Source organism: Lepus europaeus, chromosome 11, assembly GCF_033115175.1.
Source record: "Lepus europaeus isolate LE1 chromosome 11, mLepTim1.pri, whole genome shotgun sequence".
Taxonomy (NCBI): Eukaryota; Metazoa; Chordata; class Mammalia; order Lagomorpha; family Leporidae; genus Lepus; species Lepus europaeus.
The window spans coordinates 86,160,547-86,181,959 of record NC_084837.1 but is presented as its reverse complement, the minus strand read 5'-3'; the positions used below and the strand labels follow the sequence as shown (position 1 = coordinate 86,181,959).

The window sequence follows — 21,413 nt, the reverse complement described above, 5'->3', positions numbered from 1 at the left end:
CCGGGTGGCAGTCCCTGAAAGCACTTCCGCTTAGCAACCCCACGCGGTTGCTAAGGAGTGGCAGCACGGGGGTAACCCGGAAGTGGTGGTGTCGATTTCTGCACGCCTGCTCCAGGTTTGTCCTATCAGGAGCGCGCGGCCGCTCTGCGGGCTCCAGGTCGGGGGCGGGGCCAGCGCTAAGTACTTCCGGTTCGGCTCCAGCCGCTCCTCAGCTCCTCGCCTTCCCCCTCCCCTCCGCCTCCTGTCCTCCCTCCCGCTCCGGGGAAAGAGAAGCCGCCGCTGCGGGTGGGTAGAGAGGGACTGGGCGCCTCCGGGAGGAGACCGCGCCCGCCCCACTGGAGCCCTGGAGCGCTGCCGGGCCAGGTACTTGCTCCGGCTTCGACGGGATCCGGGAAGCTGGAGTCTGAGGGTGTTTGTGTGTGTTTGAGGGGACCGGTGGGGGGTCCTTCTGCGGTCCGGGCGGGGGAGGCTGGGATCCCGGGTGGGGCGCAGGCCGGCGTGTGTGGCTGCGAAAGGTTGCGGGGGGTAGGACGGGAGAGCAGGGGGACCCCGCGGGCCGAGAGTTTCGGGTGGCCGGGGAGGAGCATGCCGAGGAGGCGCCCGACTTCGGCCAGTGCGGACCGGGAGTTTGCCACCTGGAGGGCTCGCTCCGAAAGGAGGAGCATCCTCCGGGGCCGGCAGCAGGCGTGCACCTCGGCAGCGTGGTCGGGGCAGTTCCATCTTGCCATCCCTCTGGTTTGCTGGCCATGGTGCCGGGACGGGTCCGGGCTTCGCGGGCTGCGGGGGTTCTGAGTCGCTGGGCACCGCGGGGAGCCGCCCTTGGCAGAGCGAGGGCAGGAGAGTGGGTAATGAGACCTCCCTCCGCCCAACTTCCGTGCGCTTCCCCCACTTCTTCCTTTGCTGCTCCCTCGCCCCGTCGTCCTATAGGAGCAGTGTCCCCCAAGTGGGCAGGCGTCACGGCGTCGAAGAAAGAGAGTGGAGCTGGATTTGTTGCCTCTGAATGATAACTTCAGAGGCTGGGAAGGTGCCAGTGGCATACCCGACCGTCGCCCAGCTCGATATGGAATCTGGTGTAAGTTGTCTTAGGAGAGTGCAGTTCTGACTGTAGGCTAGCCAGGCGTAGCTTTGGAGATGGACTTGGTGTGTGTGCGTGTGCGCGCGCGCGTGTGTGTAAAAGGAGACTGGAGAGACCGTTTAGATGTAGAGGTCTAGGCGAGACATGTTGAGGCAAGCCTTTTCCAACCTCTTTTCTTACCTGCCAGGAAAGCTGCCCTAGTTTAAATGAAGCAGAAAGCCTCCTCGTTTGTTTCCGTCAGTCACTGACTTAACAGGTACTGTGTAGCTGTCTCAGAATAGAGGCGAACGTTCAGAGAGACAAGATTTTCTGCTGTGGAGCCCCTGTCTTAATCTTTTAAGGAGATAATTGTGGTCAAGTGGAAGTATTGGCTTTGCAGTAAATAAATCGGATTGAAACCGGACTGTGCCACTTTCGAGTTGTTGACCTTGGGCAAGTCATGGAACCTGGGAGAACTGTAGTTTCTTCGTATGTGAAATGAGTTAAAATTCTTACTAGTGAGAAAGGGGTAATATGTTTTAGTAACAGCCTGTTTTAAACAGGAGCAACTTTGAAGTGCAGGGTGCATTGTTGTCATTAATCAAGTAGAGTTAAGATAGCTGTTTGGTGGAAAAACGTTTGAGATAGGGAAACAGCAACAATATTCCAACAGGTGCTCTCATGGGCTTCTAGAAATTGATCGGAAGCAGCCTCAGTTTAAATTATCAAGTACCTGCTTTAAAACTCAATAGTAGTAGGTTATGTCTGTTTATTGAAACGATCAAAGAATATTTCATAGGTTTTTCTCAGATGCACCATATTTGTATAAACAGTATGGATTGACCTGAAAAACATTTAAAAGGAATGTGTGTGCATCATAATATCACGCATCTCTTTAAGAGAATTAAAATTGGGCCACAGTGCTGTGGCATAGTGGGCTAAGCCTCCGCCTCCAGTGCTGGCATTCCATAACAGTACCATTTCGAGCCCTGGCTGCTCCCCTTCCAATCCAGCTCTCTGCTATGGCCTGGGAAAGCAGTAGAAGATGGCCCACGTGGGAGACCTGGAAGAAGCTCCTGGCTTCAGATCAGCCCAGCTCTGGCCATTGCGGCCATTTTGGGAGTGAACCAGCAGATGGAAGACCTTTCCCTCTGTTTCTCCCTTTTTGTCTGTGACTCTACCTCTCAAATAAATAAATAAAATTTTTTAAGGATTACCCACACAAAAAAGAATTAAAATTGGGACATATAAAATACAAAGTAATTATTTCAATATTAAAATCATCAGTAGCATCATTCATCTTAATTAGATTTAGACCACAGTATTGGCAAAACTTACAGAATTGTTATATACAATATTCTATAAAATAAATGAATAAATTTGTACCTTTAAATCATTCATCACAGAGTATAGAAATATAGGAAATATGAAGTCCTGTAGCTTATATTTAGTATTTTTAAAAGTTTTTATTATTTGAGAGATAGAGTTCATTCCTATCAACTGGTTCAGTCCCCATGGGCCCACAGTCACCGGGGCTGACTTGGGGCAGGAGCCAAGAACTCAGTCCAGGTCTCCCATGTGGGTGACAGGAACCCAAATACTTGAGCTATCCATAACTGCTTCCCAGGATCTGGGTTAACAGAAACCAGGAGTCAGAAACCAGTGACAGGCATGGCCCAGGCACTCTGATAGGGATTCAGAAATCTCAGCTGGAGACTTAACTGCTATAGCAATGTCTGCCTCACTGGTAAGTCATTTTTAATTTTTAAATATACCCTTTATTCAAAGGAGAATAAGCCAAATAACTTGCTTTAATGGCAGTTTTTTTAAAATGAAAAATGGGTGTCAAGTTTATAATGCCTTTTAGAAAAGTTTATAGGTTTTGGCCGGCGCCGTGGCTCAACAGGCTAATCCTCCGCCTGCGGCGCTGGCACACCAGATTCTAGTCCTGGTCGGGGTGCCAGATTCTGTCCTGGTTGCCCCTCTTCCAGGCCAGCTCTCTGCTGTGGCCTGGGAGTGCAGTGGAGGATGGCCCAGGTCATTGGGCCCTGCATCCCATGGAAGGCCAGGAGAAGCACCTGGCTCCTGGCTTCCGATCAGTGTGGTGCGCCGGCCACAGCATGCCGGCTGTAGCATGCCGGCCGTGGCGGCCATTGGAGGGTGAACCAATGGCAAAAGGAAGACCTTTCTCTCTGTCTCTCTCTCTCTCACTGTCCACTCTGCTTGTCAAAAAAAAAAAAAAAAAGTTTATAGGTTTTGTATAAATTTTAGAAAAAATTTCAAATTTTTGAAATACCTATTTTTTTTTTAAGGATTTCTTTCTTTATTGATTTGAAGGAGTGGCAGAGAGAGAGATCTTCCATCCACTGGTTCACTCCCCAAATGGCTGCAACAACCAGGGATGGGCCAGGCTGAAACCAGGAGCTGGGTCTCCATGTGGGTGATAGGAACTCTAGGACTTGAACCATCTGCTGCTGCTGCTTAGGGACATTAGCAGGGAGCTGGATTGGAAGCAGAGTAATTGAGATTTGAACTGGCACTCTGATATGGGATGTGGATATTGCAAGTGGTGGCATCAGAAGCTCTCATTTTTTTCCCTGTCCTTTTATAAAACTGTAATAACCCAGTTATTTTGATGTAAGAAATAAGATACTAGCCGTAGGAGTAAAAAGTTCTGTCTAAATTGTATGCAACAAATAGAGGCTGTTGGAGATATCTTAGACTTTTCTCAGTGGCCTCTTACCCTCAAAGTATGTGACCCTTCCAAGGATCTTGCAGTTGTTAGTTATGGAATTTGCTTGTCAGGAAATGTAAGTGACTGAACCTTCCTTTAATATTTGTCTCTTGAATAGTTTCAGATTTTCAGAAAGACTGGGAAGGATTATGTATGTACCATATATTAGAATCATATAGTGAACAAAATGCACTTTTTTTTGTGTTGCCAAATCAAGAATGAATTACTGTAGAAATGTTAAAAAAATGTTCCGACAGTGCTCTTTACTCAAAAAACGAGTGTTCTTTCAGAACTTTTTGAATTTTAAGCCAGATCTTTTATGCAGGTATGATTTAGTCTCCAATAAGGATAAATAGTCACTGGATCTTGAAACAATGCCTGATCTCATAGAAGCCTGATACAGATTTGTGCAGTTGCTGTAGAGAAGTAGAAGTAGATATTCCTGAAAGAACTTCTGAATTTGTGGAATGGTAGTTTTTTCTGTTTTGAACATCTGACTTGTCTACTCATTTCTGCCTAAATATAGAACCTTTGAGAACTGGAAGAAAATAGTGAATTTACTTCAGAATTGCCATTTTAAATTTTGTAGGTTACTTATTTGGAGAGCTAAATTTGATTTTGACATTATTGGGATTGTGTTCAAGATGGACGTAGGAAAAAATTTAGATGCCATCTGTTTCAGATTCCTTTTTTCCTCACCCCTTTCATGTTTTGTGGCTTTGAATTCATCAGATTAATTTTTCAAAAATGCAATTCCTCCATAGATTTAGGTTATATAATATCTATCAGGGAACATGTAATATTTTTATTTTACTGTACGAAGGATGGCTGACATCGATTAATGGTAATTGTTACGCTAATTCAAACTCTGAACATTAGGTGGCTTTGTGCATCTTTGTTATCATTTACTTGACTGACCTTTTTATTTTCTGTAGTGCTTTACCTATAGTCCACTTGTTTGTAGAAGCTGCTTAAAAAAATGGATAGAGGCCGGCGCCGCGCTCACTAGGCTAATCCTCCGCCTTGCAGCGCCGGCACACCGGGTTCTAGTCCCGGTCGGGGCACGGTCCTTTCCCGGTTGCCCCTCTTCCAGGCCAGCTCTCTGCTGTGGCTAGGGAGTGCAGTGGAGGATGGCCCAAGTGCTTGGGTCCTGCACCCCATGGGAGACCAGGAGAAGCACCTGGCTCCTGCCATCGGATCAGCGCGGTGCGCCGGCCGCAGCGCGCCAACCGCGGCGGCCATTGGAGGGTGAACCAACGGCAAAGGAAGACCTTTCTCTCTGTCTCTCTCTCTCACTGTCCACTCTGCCTGTCAAAAAAAAAAAAAAAAGGATAGAGTGGTATTAGAATAAACCTTTTTTTCACTTAATGTCTTAGAAAAGAAACTTATGCAGAGGATTTTTTATTTAGTTACAAGCTTGCTTAAATTTACTCTTTAAGGAATGGGTTTTGCCTTACCTGTATGCATGTTACTTAGTTTTCTTCTAAGTGTGTGCATGTGCTGGGCAGTGTTCAGTTTCGATGTTATTAAGTCCTGAGGACATTCTTTTGGATTTGCTGAACTGGAAAGAAACCATTACATGGTGAGGTTAAAGTTACTTATTTTCATTTTATTTGAAAGGCAGAGAGACAGAGAACTTCCACTCACTGGTTCATTCCCCAGATTCCCAGAACAGCCAGGGTTGGATCAGGCTGAAGTCAGCATCCTGGAACTCAGTCTGGATCTCCCATGTGGGTGGCAGGAACCCAAGTACTTGAGCCATCACCTGCTGCCTTCCAGGATTCGTGTTAGCAGGAAGCTGAATTGGAAGCAGAGGAGCTGGGATTTATGCCAGTCACTCCAATATGGGGTGCAGACATCAAGAGTTACAAATACTTCCCCTTTTGTGATGTTATAGTAGTTGGCACATAGCATGGACCAGAAAGACTCAGGCATCCTCCAGAAACTGTAAAGTAGCACTAGTGTGGTATTCCAGAAATGGTGAAGTGGGAAGACAAACGAATTATCTCTACACCATTGTGCTCTGTCCCCTAATCAGAAACTCCAAGTGGGGAGTATAGTTTTGGTGGGTGTAGGACTGTCAGTGATGCAAGTTGTTCTTTTAGAATCTCTCACCCATGGGGCTGGTGCTGTGACGTAGCAAGTTAAGCTGCCGTCTGCAGTGCCAGCATCCCCTGTGGGCACTGGTTCAAGTCCCAGCTGCTTCACTTCTGAGCCAGCTACCTGCTAGTGTGCTTGGGAAAGCAGCAAAGGTGGCCAAGTGCTTGGGCCCCTGCACCCATTTGGGAGACCTGGATTGAGTTCCTGGCTCCTGGCTTCAGCCTAGTCCAGCACTGGCCATTGTGGCCATTTGGGGAGTGAACCAGTGGATGGCGGTTCTCTCTCCAACTCTCTGTTCCTCTACTGCTCTCCTTCTCTCCCTCTCCCTCTGTCTCTGTAATTCTGCCTTTCAAATAAATATATAAAACCTTAAATTAATCTCTCAACCTGTCAAAATGGAGATATGGTCATGCTGGGGAAAGGGACATTCCCTTGTATGTTGCTTGGTCAAAGAAACTGTGGACAGGTAGCCCATTGCCCTTGCCACCAAGGGACTGGGTGCAATACCTCTCTGGTTGTTAGGTAAGCCTGTGAAAGGGCTGTAGTTTGATGCTTCCACTAAAAGGCCCCATAAGTTTTCTAGAGTAAAATAGCATTGGACTCACGTTGTTTCTCTTAGTTCTACATTCTAACTCCTTTGAAGCCTCTGAATGAAAGTATCATGTGGCCGGCGCCGCGGCTCAACAGGCTAATCCTCCGCCTGCGGCGCCGCCACAGCGGGTTCTAGTCCCGGTCGGGGCGCTGGATTCTGTCCTGGTTGCCCCTCTTCCAGGCCAGCTCTCTGCTGTGGCCCGGGAGTGCAGTGGAGGATGGCCCAGGTCATTGGGCCCTGCATCCCATGGAAGACCAGGAGAAGCACCTGGCTCCTGGCTTCGGATCAGCGAGATGTGCCGGCCGCAGCGGCCATTGGAGGGTGAACCAACAGCAAAAAGGAAGACCTTTCTCTCTGTCTCTCTCTCTCTCTCACTCTCCACTCTGCCTGTCAAAAAAAAAAAAAAAAAAAGGAAGTATTATGTGTTTACATTTCTCTACATAAGTTTTGTAATACACATTAATTTGTCATCCATAATGAATGATGTGAAAATGGTTGGTTGTTTGGGTTTGGTGCCTTATATTTCATGGTAATCATCAGATCTCATTTTAATTTCTTGAGGAAAATTGCTAGCCATACCTCCCCAGCTGATTTCTTTATTTCCTAGAGGTCATTCTGATGTAGTTGCCCATGAACAGAGAAGTGATCAATACCAGGACAAATACAAGGGAATTAAAATGTCTTAATTTTGTTTTTATTTTATTTAATTTATTAATTTTTTAAAAAAAATATTTATTTACTGGGGCTGGTGCTGTGGTGTAGCAGATAGAGCCGGTGCCTGCAGCGCCGGCATCCCATATGGGCGCAGGTTTGAGACCCGCTGCTCCACTTCTCATCCAGCTCTCTTCTGTGGCCTGGGAAAGCAGTGAAGGATGGCCCAAATTATTGGGCCTCTGCACCCGCGTGGGAGACCCAGAAGAAGCTCCTGGCTCTTGGCTTTGGATTGGCACAGCTCCAGCTGTCGCACCATTTGGGGAATAAAGCAGCGGGTAGAAGACCCCCCCCCCCCCCACCTCGCCTTCTCTCTCTATGTAACTCTGTCTTTCAAATAAATAAGTAAATCTTTTTCCCCAGATGGCCACAATGGGCGGAGCTGTGCCGATCTGGAGCCAGGAGCCAGGAGCTTCTTCTGGGTCTTCCCATGTGGGTGCAGAGGTCCAAGGACCTGGGCCATCTTTTGTGCTTCCTCAGGCCATAGCAGAGAGCTGGATTTGAAGTGGAGCAGCCGGGTCTCGAACCAGCGCCCATATGGGATGCTGGCATTGCAGGCATTGGATCTACCTGCTATGCCACAGCACTGACCCCTTTGTTTTTATTTTATTAGAAATTCTATAGTTTGCAGTGACAGTATCTCATCTTTAAGATTGTATATGCCCTATTTTTTACCAAGATTTTATTTTTTAGAATAGTTGTGAATTTACAGAGTAATCGAAGGAAAATGAGTTCCATGTGCTTTTCTCCTCCTCATCCATTTCCCCTATTATTAACATCTTCCATTTGGTACATTTGTTACAATTAATGAACCAGTATTGATACCTTAATACCAACTGTGTGTCTATCATTTCCTTTAGGGTTCACAGTTCTGTGAGTTTTGACAAATGCCCAGTGACATGTATCCACTATTATAGTTTCATACAGAGTAGGTTCACCACCCTAAACACCTTACTTGCTTTGCTTCTATCCTCTCCCAGTTGGTGGCAACTGTTGACCTTATCACGACCCCTACAATTTTGCTTTTTCCAATATGTCACATAGTTAATACTCCTGATTCTGATATTCATTATGCTGGTGTTGTGGCCCAGTGGATTAAGCTGCTGCTTGTGACATTGGCATCTAATATCAGAATGCTCATTCAGATCCTGGCTGCTCTACTTCTTACCCAGCTCCTGCTAGTGTGCCTGTTACAACAGCAGATGACTCAACTACTTGAGCACTTGCCAGCCATATGGGAGACCAGCCCAGCCCATGTGGGAGACCAGCTCTGGCCATTTGAGAAGTAAACCAGCAGATGAAAGATTTCTTTCTGTCACTCTGCCTTTCAAATAAATAAATATTCTAAAAAAATTATTTACTTGAAAGAGAAAGGTCTTGCCTGCTGGGTTTACTCTCCAGATGCCCACAATATCCAGGGCTGGGCCAGTCCAAAGCCAGGATCCAGGAACTCAAGCTGTCTCCCATGTGGGTAATAGGATCTCAGGTATTTGGACCATTATCCTGTCTCCAGACAAATTAGCAGGAAGCTGGAGTACAGCCTGAGTAGCCAGGACTCAAACCAGCTCTATGACATGAATTGTGGGCCTCCTGAGCTGTAGTCTAACCTGCACCACAATACCTGCCCCTCATGTGTGGCTTTTTTTTTTTTTTTTTCAGATTTATTTATTTATGTATTTGAAAGGCAGAGTTACAGAGAACGAGAGAAGTCTTCCATCCACTGGTTCAGTCCCCAAATGGCTACAACAGCCAGAGCTGGGCCATTCCAAAGCCAGGTGCTGGGGCTTCTTCTGGGTCTCCCACACAGGTTCATCTTCCACTGCTTTCCCAGGCCATAAATAGAGAGCTGGATTGGAAGTGGAGCAGCGAGGGCTCAAACCCGTGCCCATATGGGATGCTGGCACTTTAGTTGGCGGCTTTACTGGGTGTGCCACAGTGCTGGCCCCATGTATGGCTTTTTAGTACTGGTTTCTTTTGCTTAGCTGTATACATCTCTTCTCTCCCCTCCCTCCCCTCCCTTTCCCTCTGTTCCGTTTCCTCCTTTTCCCTCTTTTCCCTTCTTCTTGATAGCTCATTTCTTTGTATTGCTGAATGATTTTGTGTTGTGTTGATGCACCACAGTTTGCCTTTGTTGAAGGACATCTCAATTGCTTTCAGTTTTTGGCAATTATGAGTAAAGTTGCTGTCCACATACTTGTACAGGTTTTTCTGTGGACATTTTTCAACTCTTTTGAGTAAATGCATGGGAGTGTGATTGCTGGATCATATGGTAAGACTGTTTAATTTTTCTTTAAAGATTTATTTATTTATTTGAGAGGTGGAGAGAGGGAGAGAGAGGTCTTCCATCCGCTAGTTCACTCCCGAAATGGCTACAATGGCTGGAGCTGGGCCACTCCAAAGCCAGGAGCCAGGAGCTTCTTCTGGGTCTCCCACATGGGTGCAGGGGACCAAGGACTTGGGCTGTCTTCTGCTACTTTCTCAGGCACATTAGCAGGGAGCTGAATTGGAAGTGGAACTGCTGGGTCTCGGACTGATGCCCATATGGGATGCTGGCCTACAGGCTGCGGCTTAACCCGCTTCTCCACAGCAGTGACCTCCACCATTTAGTGTCTTAATTGCTGCATCAAACACTTTTTCTTTTTTTTAATTTTTGACAGGCAGAGTGGATAGTGAGAGAGGGAGAGACAGAGAGACAGAGAGAAAGGTCTTCTTTTGCCGTTGGTTCACCCTCCAATGGCCACTGGCCGGTGCACCGTGCTGATCCGAAGGCAGGAGCCAGGTGCTTCTCCTGGTCTCCCATGGGGTACAGGGCCCAGGGACTTGGGCCATCCTCCACTGCACTCCTGGGCCATAGCAGAGAGCTGGCCTGGAAGAGGCGCAACCGGGATAGAATCCGGCGCCCCGACTGGGACTAGAACCCGGTGTGCCGGCGCCACTAGGTGAAGGATTAGCCTGTTGAGCCACGGCGCCGGCCTTCAAACACTTTCTTTGAACAGTTGTTTTTAAAAAATTTTCTCTTCTAAAAGTGTTAAAGCTTTTTGTTTGTTTTCTAAGATACTAAATGAATGAAATATTTTGAGAGTGGTTCTTAAATGAGATTTGCCCAGTATTTTTGTATGTAAGTAGAATCATTGTTCAGAGTCTACTTTTCCTTTACAAAATGGTGGATACCAAGTCATTAGATGTTAATTGACAGGTGTTTAATTCTTTGTTTGATACATGTACTAGAGCATTAGCAAGTGTGACCTAAATGTGGTACCAGCCAGATGATAGTTGCAGGTAGTAAAGGGGCTTGTTAGGAGATCAGAATTCAGAGTTTTTGAACTGTTCTTTAAGTTAAGGATCTTTGCCACTGCATTTTATTGTTGTGCAGGGTTTCAGCTGTACAGATATCTTGATTGCTCTTTCCAATGTTTGCTACTTTCTATTATAGTTTTTGAAGATATGCAGAAGATTGAGCTGGGAAAGACTCAGTAGGGAAAGTTGATACCATAAGCACTGCTGTAGTTGCCTGAGTATTTTCAATTCTAACTGAGGCTGAGAATCTTGATTTTAAAAGTAGCAGAATGCTGGGGCCAGCTCCGTAGCGCAGTAGGTTAATCCTCCATCTGCGGCGCTGGCATCCCATATGGATGCCAGTTCTTGTCCCAGCTTCCCCTCTTCCAATCCAGCTCTCTGCTATGGTATGGGAAAGCAGTACAAGATGACCCAAGTGCTTGGGCCCCTGCACCCGTGTGGGAGACCTGGAAGAAGCACCTGGCTCCTAGCTTCGGATCAGCACAGCTCCGGCCGTTGCGGCCATCTGGAGAGTGAACCAATGGAAGGAAGACCTTTCTTTCTGTCTCTTCCTCTCACTGTCTGTAGCTCTATCTCTCAAATAAGTAAACAAAAAATCTTTAAAAAAATACAAAGAAAAGTAGTAGAATGCTTCCTGAGACATTGTTTGTTATGTAGCCTAAGCACTGATTGTTAGCTAGTTGGCTTTTTAGCTGTCCTGTACTTCTAGGACACCTTCTGTTTTTCAGAGCATCTTATTAACCTTGATTAGTAGCATGACATTTAATATTCTGTTTTTCGAGGGTATGATGTAAGACGGCTCAAGGAACTATCTGTGCGAAAGCACTTAGATTCTCCTGAGATAGATGCTCTCCAATTCAATCAATAGACGAGCTCACTTTGTTGTATTTAATGGGATCCATCTGGTTAATGCTTGTGTTTCTTGAGTTTCATAGATTTTGAAATAATAAAGCTAAAAACATGGAGATGGTCTTCTTAGACCCCTTCATTTTACAGCTGCGACTACTTAAGTGCAGACAGGCTAAGTGAATTGCTCAAATTGCAGAGCTAGTTAACGAGTTAGCCTGGAGTCCAGGCCTCCTGACTCCCAGTACAGTCCAATTTCTCATGTAACTACTATCATTTTAGCTAATGAAGAAATTACAGTTCTTTTAAAGATTTATTTATTTATAGGTTTATTTACTTATTTGAAAGGCAGAGTTACAGAGAGGCAGAGGCAGAGAGAGATCCTCCATCCGCTGGTTCACTCCCCAAATGGCTACAGTGGCTGGAGCTGAGCTGATCTGAAGTCTGGAGCTTCTTTCAGGTCTCCCACATAGGAGCAGAGGCTCAAGGACTTGGGCCATCCTCCACTGCTTTCCCAGGCGCACTAGCAGGGAGCTGGATCGGAAACAGAGCAGCCGGGACTCAAACCGGCGCCCATATGGGATGCTGGCAGTGCTGCAGCCAGGGCTTTAACCTGCTGTGCCACAGCACCAGCCCCTTAAGTTTTATAAGAAGCAAATTTTCTAGGAAATTGAACTACTGTGATATCTCTTAGAATTCAACTATTTGGTTGAATTTTTAGTTAATGTCTGGGGTGCTGAGTTAGAGTTTTTTCTGAGGTACCAAGTGACACTGAGTTTTGGTCATGAGCAAATTTGTTTCACATTCTAGGTAGAAACTGACCAATTCAAAAACAAAAGATGAGTTTATTATAGCCTATATTTAGCAGCACACATTTGGCTGCATTAAAATGAATCTTAATGTATTTTCTTGCACAGTGGAAATAATCTGTTAATATTTAATGCCATAAAGCAACAATGGAATTCTGCTTTCATGTGGTGGTGTATTTATAAAACTAGAGTGGAGTGTTATGTAAAAACTAAAAGTACAGATTAATTTAATATGCATCTAGTGAATTCAGGGCTTGAAGGATGCACATCTGTTGAGAAAACAAATCATAGAACTATTCAGAGCTTCAGCATCTTTAAATGTGTGTGCTTTGATTCTCTTTAACTGTTTTGAAACAGTCTTTAATGGATTTAGAAAAAGCCATTTGCTCTAAGGAAGCAACTGTGAAGCCATTTATGATTCTGTTAATCATTTTATTGTTATCCGTAGCACTTTAATACATTAATATTTTTCTTTGGAATTCACTTATGGAGGAAGGTAGGGGTTAAGTGACTCACCATAATAAAAAAGTTTGTTTCAGAAATGTATTTAAAAAGGAGGGAATATAGCTTCCTGAATGGAATAGGTTAGAAATAATATTAAGGCTGTGAATTCTACTTTGAATCAGTCAATGAAGAAATAAAGTTCCTACTGTGTATTCATCAGCGTATTAGTACAGCAGGATTGTAGAGGAGAATTTTGCTTAAGCTTATGAAAAGACTAATCCAATCAAGACAGTGTGTACTAATGAGGAACAGGAAGAGATCAATCCTAGGAAGGCAGAGAAGGGTCGTGTTGTAAGGCAGTAGTTCTCCAAGTGTGGTTCCTGGACCAGCAGCATCAGCATCACCTGGGGATTTATTACAGATTCTGATCGGAAGCTGGGGATGGGATCCAGCAATGTGTTTTACAGGTGCACCAGATTTCCACTAGTATATGAGAACTGCTGTTGATAAAGGATGATGACAGAGAAGGTTAGCTTTGATATGGTAGTAAGTGCGGAGCCATGGAAGGTTTTTCAGTTGGAGTGTAGCGAGATGTATTGTGTTTGTGCAGGGTCAGTCTGATGGTGTTGAGCAGAATCTTTTGGGACACCAAGAAGGAATGAAGAGGCTGGTGCCATGGCTCAATAGGCTAATCCTCCACCTTGTGGCGCTGGCACACCAGGTTCTAGTCCTGGTCGGGGCGCCGGATTCTGTCCCGGTTGCCCCTCTTCCAGGCCAGCTCTCTGCTGTGGCCAGGGAGTGCAGTGGAAGATGGCCCAAGTGCTTGGGCCCTGCACCGGCATGGGAGACCATGAGGAAGCATCTGGCTCCTAGCTTCAGATCGGTGCAGCGCAAGCCGTAGCAGCCATTTGGGGGTGAACCAACGGAAGGAAGACCTTTCTCTCTGTCTCTCTCATTGTTTATATAACTCTACCTGTCAAACAAACAAACAAATGAATAAATAAAAGATTTTTTTTAAAAAGTTAATTTTGGTGTTAATTTACCTTAAATAAACAAATAACAGGATACCAAATAAAAATAAATAACAGGGCAGTTAACATCTTTGAAAACAATTACTCAAGCAGGTGAAATATTTTACCCCTTACTGCTTTCCAGTTAAGACAAAATAGGGGCCAGCACCGTGGTGTAGCAGGTAAAGTCACCGCCTGCAGTGCCAGCATCCCATATGGGGGCAGGTTCGAGTCTCCGCTGTTCCACTTCCGATCCAGCTCTCTGCTACAGCCTAGGAAAGCAGTAGAAGATGGCCCAAGTCCTTGGGCCCCTGCACCCATGTGGGAAGACCCAGAGGAAGCTCCTGGCTTCAGATCGGCACAGCTCCAGCCGTTGCAGCCAACTGGGGAGTAACCAGCGGTTGTAATACGTCTCTCTCTCTCTGCCTCTCTTTCTCTCTCTGTGTAACTCTTTCAAATAAAGAAATAAATCTTAAAAAAAAAAAAAAAGACAAAATAAAACTGAAATATTTTGTAAACTGACTAAAGGTTAAAATGTTCCTGACTTTTTGCTAATTTATAACATTTCTCTAGAGAGAAAAGTAGTATTACAGAAAGCTTCTGAGCATAATTTACTCACAGACTACTCTAAATTCTAAAAATTCTTTAAAAGCTAGATGAAGTAGCTCTCCTAATATAATCAGCATGAGCAAGAAAGCCAAGGAAAACCCAGAAACTCATCTATTTCAGATTCTTTGGAACATCATACCCAAAAAGCACAATACAAAATTTTCCATTCGTAAGGCAGGCATTTGGCACAGTGGTTAAAGATGCCCACATCCTATACTGGACTATCTAGGTTCAAGTTCCAACTTCACTTCTGATTCCAGCTTCCTGCTGCTATGCACTCTGGGAGGTAGCAGTTCTCTGCCAACCATGTGCGACACCATGACTGAGTTCCTGGCTCGTGGTTTTGACCTGGCCCAGCCCTGGCTATTGTAGGTATTTGAGGACTGAACAAGTGGATGGAAGATTTGTCTCTCTCTGCCTTTGAAACTACATAGCTTTTTAAAAAAAGTTTTATTTTGTATTTTTTTAAAGATTTATTTTATTTGAAAGGCAGAGTTACAGAGAGGCAGAGGCAGAGAGAGAGAGAGAATCTTCCACCTGCTGGTTCACTCCCTAAACGGCCGCAAGGGCCGGAGCTGGACTGATCTGAAGCCAGAAGCCAGGAGCTTCTTCCGGGTCTTCCACGTGGGTGCATGCACCAAAGCACTCAGGCCATCTTCTGCTGCTTTCTCAAGCCATCAGCAGGGAGCTGGGCCAGAAGTGCAGCAGGTAGGACTCAAACCAGCACCCATATGGGATGCCAGTGCCACAGGATGCTACACCATAGTGCCATCCCCATGAGTTTATTTTTTAAATCTCTATTAGTTATTCTCCATGGTCACTTTTACAAGAGAGTTTTTTGTTTTTTGTTTTTGTTTTTTTTTTTTAAGATTTATTTTATTTATTTGAAAGAGTTACAGAGAGAGGTAGAGACAGAGAGAGGTCTTCCATCCTCTGGTTCACTCGCAGATGGCTGCAATGGCTGGAGCTGTGCCGATCCAAAGCCAGGAGCCAAGAGCTGCTTCCGGTCTCCCATGTGGGTGCAGGGCCCCAAGGACTCGGGCCATCCTCTACTGCTTTCCCAGGCCATTAGCAGAGAGCTGGATCAGAAGTGAAGCAGCCAGGACTCAAACCAGCCCATATGGGATGCCGATGTTTAAGGTGGCTGCTTTACCCACTAAGCAACAACTCTGGTCCCTTACTTTTTTTTAAAAGATACATTTGTTTATTTGAAAGCAGAGTTACAGAGCAAGAGAAGGAGAGACACGAGAGAGAGCTTCCATCCGCTGGTTCACTCCCCAAATGGCCACAATGACTGGAGATAGGCCAAGTGGAAGCCAGGAGCATGGAGCTTCTTCTAGGTCTCCCACGTGGGTATAGGGATCCAAGGATGTGGTCCATCCCAGGTACATTAGTAGGGAGCTGGATTGGAATTGGAGCTGCCAGGACTTGAACTGGTGCCCGTGTGGGATGCTGGCACTGCCAGCCGTGGCTTAACCTGCTGTGCCACAATGTCAGCTCCTACTTTTGTTTTAAGATTTATTTATTTGAAAAGCAGAATGACAGAAAGGAGAGACCACAGGGATCCTCTGTCTGTTAATTCATTCTCCAAATGGCTACAACAGGCAGGTCTGGGCCAGATGGAAACCAGGAGCATGGAACTCCATCTAGATCTTCCACATGCGTGGCAGGGTCTTAAGCAGTTTGGCAATCTTCTGCTGCCTTACCAAGTAAATTGACAGGAAGCTGGCTTAGAAGCAGAACAGTGGTACTAGAACCTGCTTTCTGATATGGGATGCTGGAGTTGCAGGAGGCTGCTTAAACTGCTATACCACAACACTGTCTAAGGAACTGTGGAACTATTTTCTGCAAAGTTTTACATTCCCACCAGCAGTGTATTTGGATTCTGATTTCTTTCTTTCATTTTTAAAAAGATTTATTTATTTGAAAGGCAGAATTACGTAGGGTTGGTGAGAGAGAGAGAGAGAATGAGAATATCTTCCAACTGCTGATTTACTCCCCAGATAGTCACAACGGCCAGGGCTGGGCTAAGCTGAAGCCAGGAGCCTGGAACTCCATCTTTGTTCTGGATCTTCCACATGGGTGTGGGGGCCTAAGTACTTGGGCCAACCTCTGCTGCTTTTCCAGGCACATTAGCAGGGAGCTGGATCAGAAATGGAGCAGCTGGGACTCGAACCGGTACCCATATGGGATGCTGGTGCCACAGGCCAGGGCTTTAACCCTCTGTGCCACAGCGTTGGCCTCATTTTTTTTTTTTTTCCCCTGAAAGAATGACAGAGAGAGAGAGGGAGAGACAGAGATAGGTCATCAGTTTCCTGATTCCCTCTCCAAATGCCTGCAACACCTAAGGCTGTGCCAGCCAGGAGCCAGAAGCTCTATCCGGATCTCGCATGTGTGGCAGGAAACCAAGTACTTGGGCCATCATCTGTTGCCTCCCAGGCACATTATCAGAAAGCTTGATTGGCAGCAGAAGCAGGAGGACTCTTATCTCAGATACTCTAATATGTCATGTAGGTATCCCAAGCAGGGGCTTACCCTACTACACCATAACACTTGCCCCTAGATTTCATAATTTTTACAAGATTGTTATTTATTTGAAAAGACAGACACAGAGATCTCACCTTGGCCTGTTCTCTCCCCAAACCCCACAATAGCCAGGACTGAACTAGGCTGAAGTCAGAAGCTGGGAACTCAGCTCTGGGTCTCCCACTTGGGTTACAGGGACCCAATTACTTGAACCTGCTGATTGCCAGGGTGCACGTGAGCAGGAAGTTGAAATTGGGAAGGAACCAGGTCCCAAACTAAGTACTCCTACGTGGAATGAGGGCATCCCAAGCAGCATCTTAATCACTATGCTAAGCACCCATCTCAGATTTCACATTTTAAGTAGATACTCATTAACTGTGTTTTCTAACTTAAGCTACCATATTTTTTTTTTTAAGAGATTATCTCTCTCTCTCTCTCTCTCTCTCTCTCTCTCTCTCTCTCAATTTATTTGAAAGGCAGAGTGACAGGGAGAGAAACAGAGACAAAGAGATATCTTCTGTTTGCCATTCATTCCCCAAATAGCCTCAATGGCTGGAGCTGGGTCAGTCTGAAGTCAGGAGCTTCTTCCTGGTGTCTCATGTGGGTGCAGGGGTCCAAGGACTTAGGCCATCTTCCCAGGTGCATTAGCAGGGAGCTGGATAGAAAATGGAGCAGCCAGGACTTGAACTGGCGCCCATATGGGATGCTGGCACTGTAGGTGGTGGCTTTACCCACTACACCACAGTGCCGGCATCCACTTTTTTTTTTTAAATCATGTTTGTGTGTTTACAGTTGATTTTTGAATTAGGACCTTAACAAGGATTATTATACTCATTATACTTGTTTTTGCTAAGTCTCTTGTTCCTTTTTTTTTTTTTTTTAAAGATTTAATATTTATTTGGAAGTTAGAGTTACACAGAGAGGGAGACACAGAGACAAATCTCCCATCTGCTTGTTTCACTCCCCAGATGGCCGTAACAGCTGGAGCTGGGCCATACCAAACCAGAAGCCAAAAGCTTCTTCCTGGTCTCCTATGGGAGTGGCAGGAGCCCAAGGACCTGGGCCATCCTCTGCTGCTTTTCCCAGGTTATTAGCAGGGAGCTGGATCAGAATTGAGCAGCCAGGACTCGAATCGGCACCCATCTGGGATGTTGGCATTGCAAGCAGCAGCTTTTTTTTGGACAGATAGAGATAGTGAGAGAGACAGAGAAAGGTCTTCCTTTGATTGTTTCACCCCCCAAAATGGCCGCTATGGCTGGTGCTGCACTGATCCAAAGCCAGGAGCCAGGTGCTTCTTCCTGGTCTCCCACACAGGTGCAGGCACCCCAAGCACTTGGGCCATCCTCCACTGCCCTCCCGGGCCACAGTAGAGAGCTGGACTGGAAGAGGAGCAACCGGGACTAGAACCCGGTGCCCATATGGGATGCCAACGCTGCAGGTGGAGGATTAGCCAAGTGAGCCACAGTGCCAGCCCCATAAGCAGCAGCTTCTCCTGCTACATCACAGTGCTGGCTCCAGCAGGTCACTGCTAATTGGATTTTGTGTTAACTCTGTACTCAAATGCGTAAGAAAATGTCAACTATAAATAAAAGAAAAATAAATCATTAGAAATAGAGCCAAACATGCTGAGAGAGAGAGAAAGAGAGAGAGAGAGAGAGAGAGAGAGAGAGTTAGCTTCTGTGCACTGGTTCACTCTCCAAGTGGCTTCGATGGCCATGATTGGGCCCTAGGCTGAAGCCAGGAGCTTGGTCTTTCATGTGAGTGGCAGGAACTCAAGCACTTTGGCCACCTTCTGCTGCTTTCCCAGGCTCATTAGCAGGGTGCTGGATCAGAATTGGAATAGCTGAGTGCCCATTTGGGATGCCGGCATTGCAAACAGTGGTGGCTTAACCCACTCCACCACAGCATTGTCTCCTTCATTTTATTTGAAAAGCAACAGCAACAAAGATTTTTTAAAAATTATTTTATTTGAATGGCAGAGTTGTTGAGAGAGGGGGAAGACTGAGAGATCTTCACTTCCAAAATGGCGGAGTACTTGGGCCATCTTCTACTGGTTTCCCAGTCGCATTACTAGGGAGCTGGATGGGAAGTGGAGCAGCCTGGACTGCAATCCAATGTTCATATGAGATGCCAGCACCACAAGGAGGTGGCTTAACCTATGTCACAACGCCACCCTGACAAATATTTTCCATCTGCTGGTTCAATCTCCAAATGCCTGCAACAGCAAAGGCTGGGATAGGCTAAAGCAAGGAGCCTGGAACTCAATTTGGGTTTCCCATGTAGATAGCCAGGGCCCAAGTATTTTCAGCCATCACCGACCACCTCTCAGAGTATGCACTAGTAGAAAGCTAGATTGGAATTGGAGGGACTGGGACTTGAACCAGGCACTCTGATAATGGGGTGCAGGTGCTCTGCATGGAATATTAACTGCCAAATACCCCACATTGTTGCTTTTCCACTTAGGATTTTCAGTTTTTAATAGATTGGGTAATCTGTCAAATTTCCAGAAATGGAGACATAGACCCATTGTTTTCCACCAAACTTTTTTTAATATGGTAAATTCCAAGTTTTTCGGTTAACTATATCATAAACTTTACTCAATGTAGTTACTTTTAAAAGTTGGAGGCATAATTTCAACTTACTAAATGAAGATTATTGGTCACACCACTTTAGGTAATAAAAAACTGTAAGTTCCAAATAATTGGCATATAACCAAGGTGAGTGTTGAGTGAACAAAATCAGGACTAATATGGTTAAAATAGGATGTCAGTATTTACTATAGAAATATTTGAAAATGGTTGAACACAAGTTGTATTTTGTAAAGAATATATACTTTTAAAACTTTTTAATATATTCATTATAATTTTTCAAAATATTTATTTAAGAGGCAGAGAGAGAGTTTACATCTGCTTATTCTCTTCCCAGATGCCTGCAATAACTAGGGCAGGGCCAAAACTGAGTACAGGAGCCAGGAATGCAATCCAGCTCTTCCACATGGGTGGCAGTGACCCTGCTGCTTGAGCCATCGCTTCTGCTTGTTAGGGTCTGCATTGGCAGGAAGCTGGCACCAGGAACCAAAGCTGGGAATCCAACCCAAGTACTTCAACATGGGTTACAGGTGTCTTAATAGCTAACCACCTGCTGCCAACTTTACCTTTTGATCTTGAACTGAATACTTTTAATCATTCGTAGGCAAGGCTGTGCTGTATCCTCCTTGAAGCTTTTTAACTTCCTGTTGTTAGGACAGCACTGACAACATAAACCTCTTTATGCACTCAGCTATGATTAAACCAAGGTTACATCCTTTGTATTAAAACACCACCTCTCAGTTAGTAAATATACTGTAAATCTATCTAACTTGCCACACTTACTGTGTGGCAGTACTGATATCAGGGCCGTTGGGATTTATCTGTATGTGGACCAGGTTAGGACAAATAATTCTTTTTCTTTGGTTAAAAAAAAATTAAGTTTCAATTATTTTTTTGGAACATTTTTTGGCTTATATTTGAATATTCACATCAATTTAAGATTGAGAAGATTAAGATAAGAAATGTTGACGGGTCACTGGCTTTTTTATGATTAGAATTTTTATACTTTGGTTTGGTTGTTAGTTTAGGCCTTAATTCAGTTTTTTATATGGGACATTCTTCCAATTCACCTTTAGATTTCTTGCATTTACTGTTTTTTGGATATTTAAATATATTAAGGTACTGTGTTGATTATTCCGTATCATCAGGTATCTTTTATTTGGGGATGTTGAAGCAGTGACTGCACTGATTAGTGAATAATATTAAAATTATATTAACTTCCCACATTATTATATAATCCTATGTCCAGGATGACCAGTTAGGAAGGTGAGAGAATTTAATTTTGTCTTTGACTCTAGTGACCATAGTAGCCTTCATGTCTGACTGACATGAGAATAATCTCTAGTGTGCCCAATAAGAACAAACATATTATGCCGTATAAGTTTTGGTTCAAAAGTAAAATAAAGTGCTTTTACTAGAAGCAGGTCACTGTGAAACAAAGAAAGTTTTCAAGAAATACTGTATTTGTAATTATAACATACATGATTGTTTTATTGCTCTGTGAATCCAATGTAACTGACTTATAATGTAATGAAGTATAAAAGATAAAATATTATTAACTTTGACAAAATGTGTACTTCAAACTAGTAGCTACCTGTCTTTGGGGTGACAATTTTTATTGAACTCTTGAACTAATGTTTCCTTGCATTCTCTCATTCATTTTAAACTTAAACATTAGTGAGATTTCTATCATAAGCTGCTTACTGTGATAAAATATATTCATTATAAAAATTCCAGAGTTGCATAAATTTATAGCAAAGTATGAATGCTTATAATTTTACCTCCATTGAGAAAATTAAGTTTGGTGTGTATTCCTTAAAATATTATTTGTATAAGGGAATAGAATATGCAAGTATGAGCTTTTTAAAATTTTTCTCCTTGTTATAAACTATGTGCTGTTTATTTCCTTGTTTGAAAGCATTTTTTTCTTGGGCGAGCATTTGGTATAGCCATTAAGATGTCGCTCAGGATGCCTGCATCCCATGTCAGAGTGTCTGGGTTTTTGAGTCCTGACTCTACTTCTGATCCCAATTTCCTGCTAACAGGCACCTTGAGAGGTAGCAGGTGGTAGTCTAATTGCTTGGGTCCCTGCC

At 44.6% G+C, this 21,413-nt stretch overlaps 1 protein-coding gene across 5 annotated transcripts in view; it reads left to right on the top strand.

Moving 5' to 3' along the window:
• Positions 1–213: 213 nt before the first annotated feature.
• CSNK1G1 (casein kinase 1 gamma 1) overlaps positions 214–21,413 on the top strand; it is a 208,890-nt gene continuing 187,690 nt past the window's right edge. For 3 of the 5 annotated variants that reach the window (XM_062206112.1, XM_062206113.1, XM_062206109.1), the window contains exon 1: positions 214–363. The gene's annotated coding sequence lies outside the window, so the exon portion shown is untranslated. Of the gene's footprint in view, positions 364–927; positions 1,073–21,413 lie in introns of all 5 variants that reach the window. The other 2 variants (XM_062206110.1, XM_062206111.1) reach the window with 2 other exon arrangements.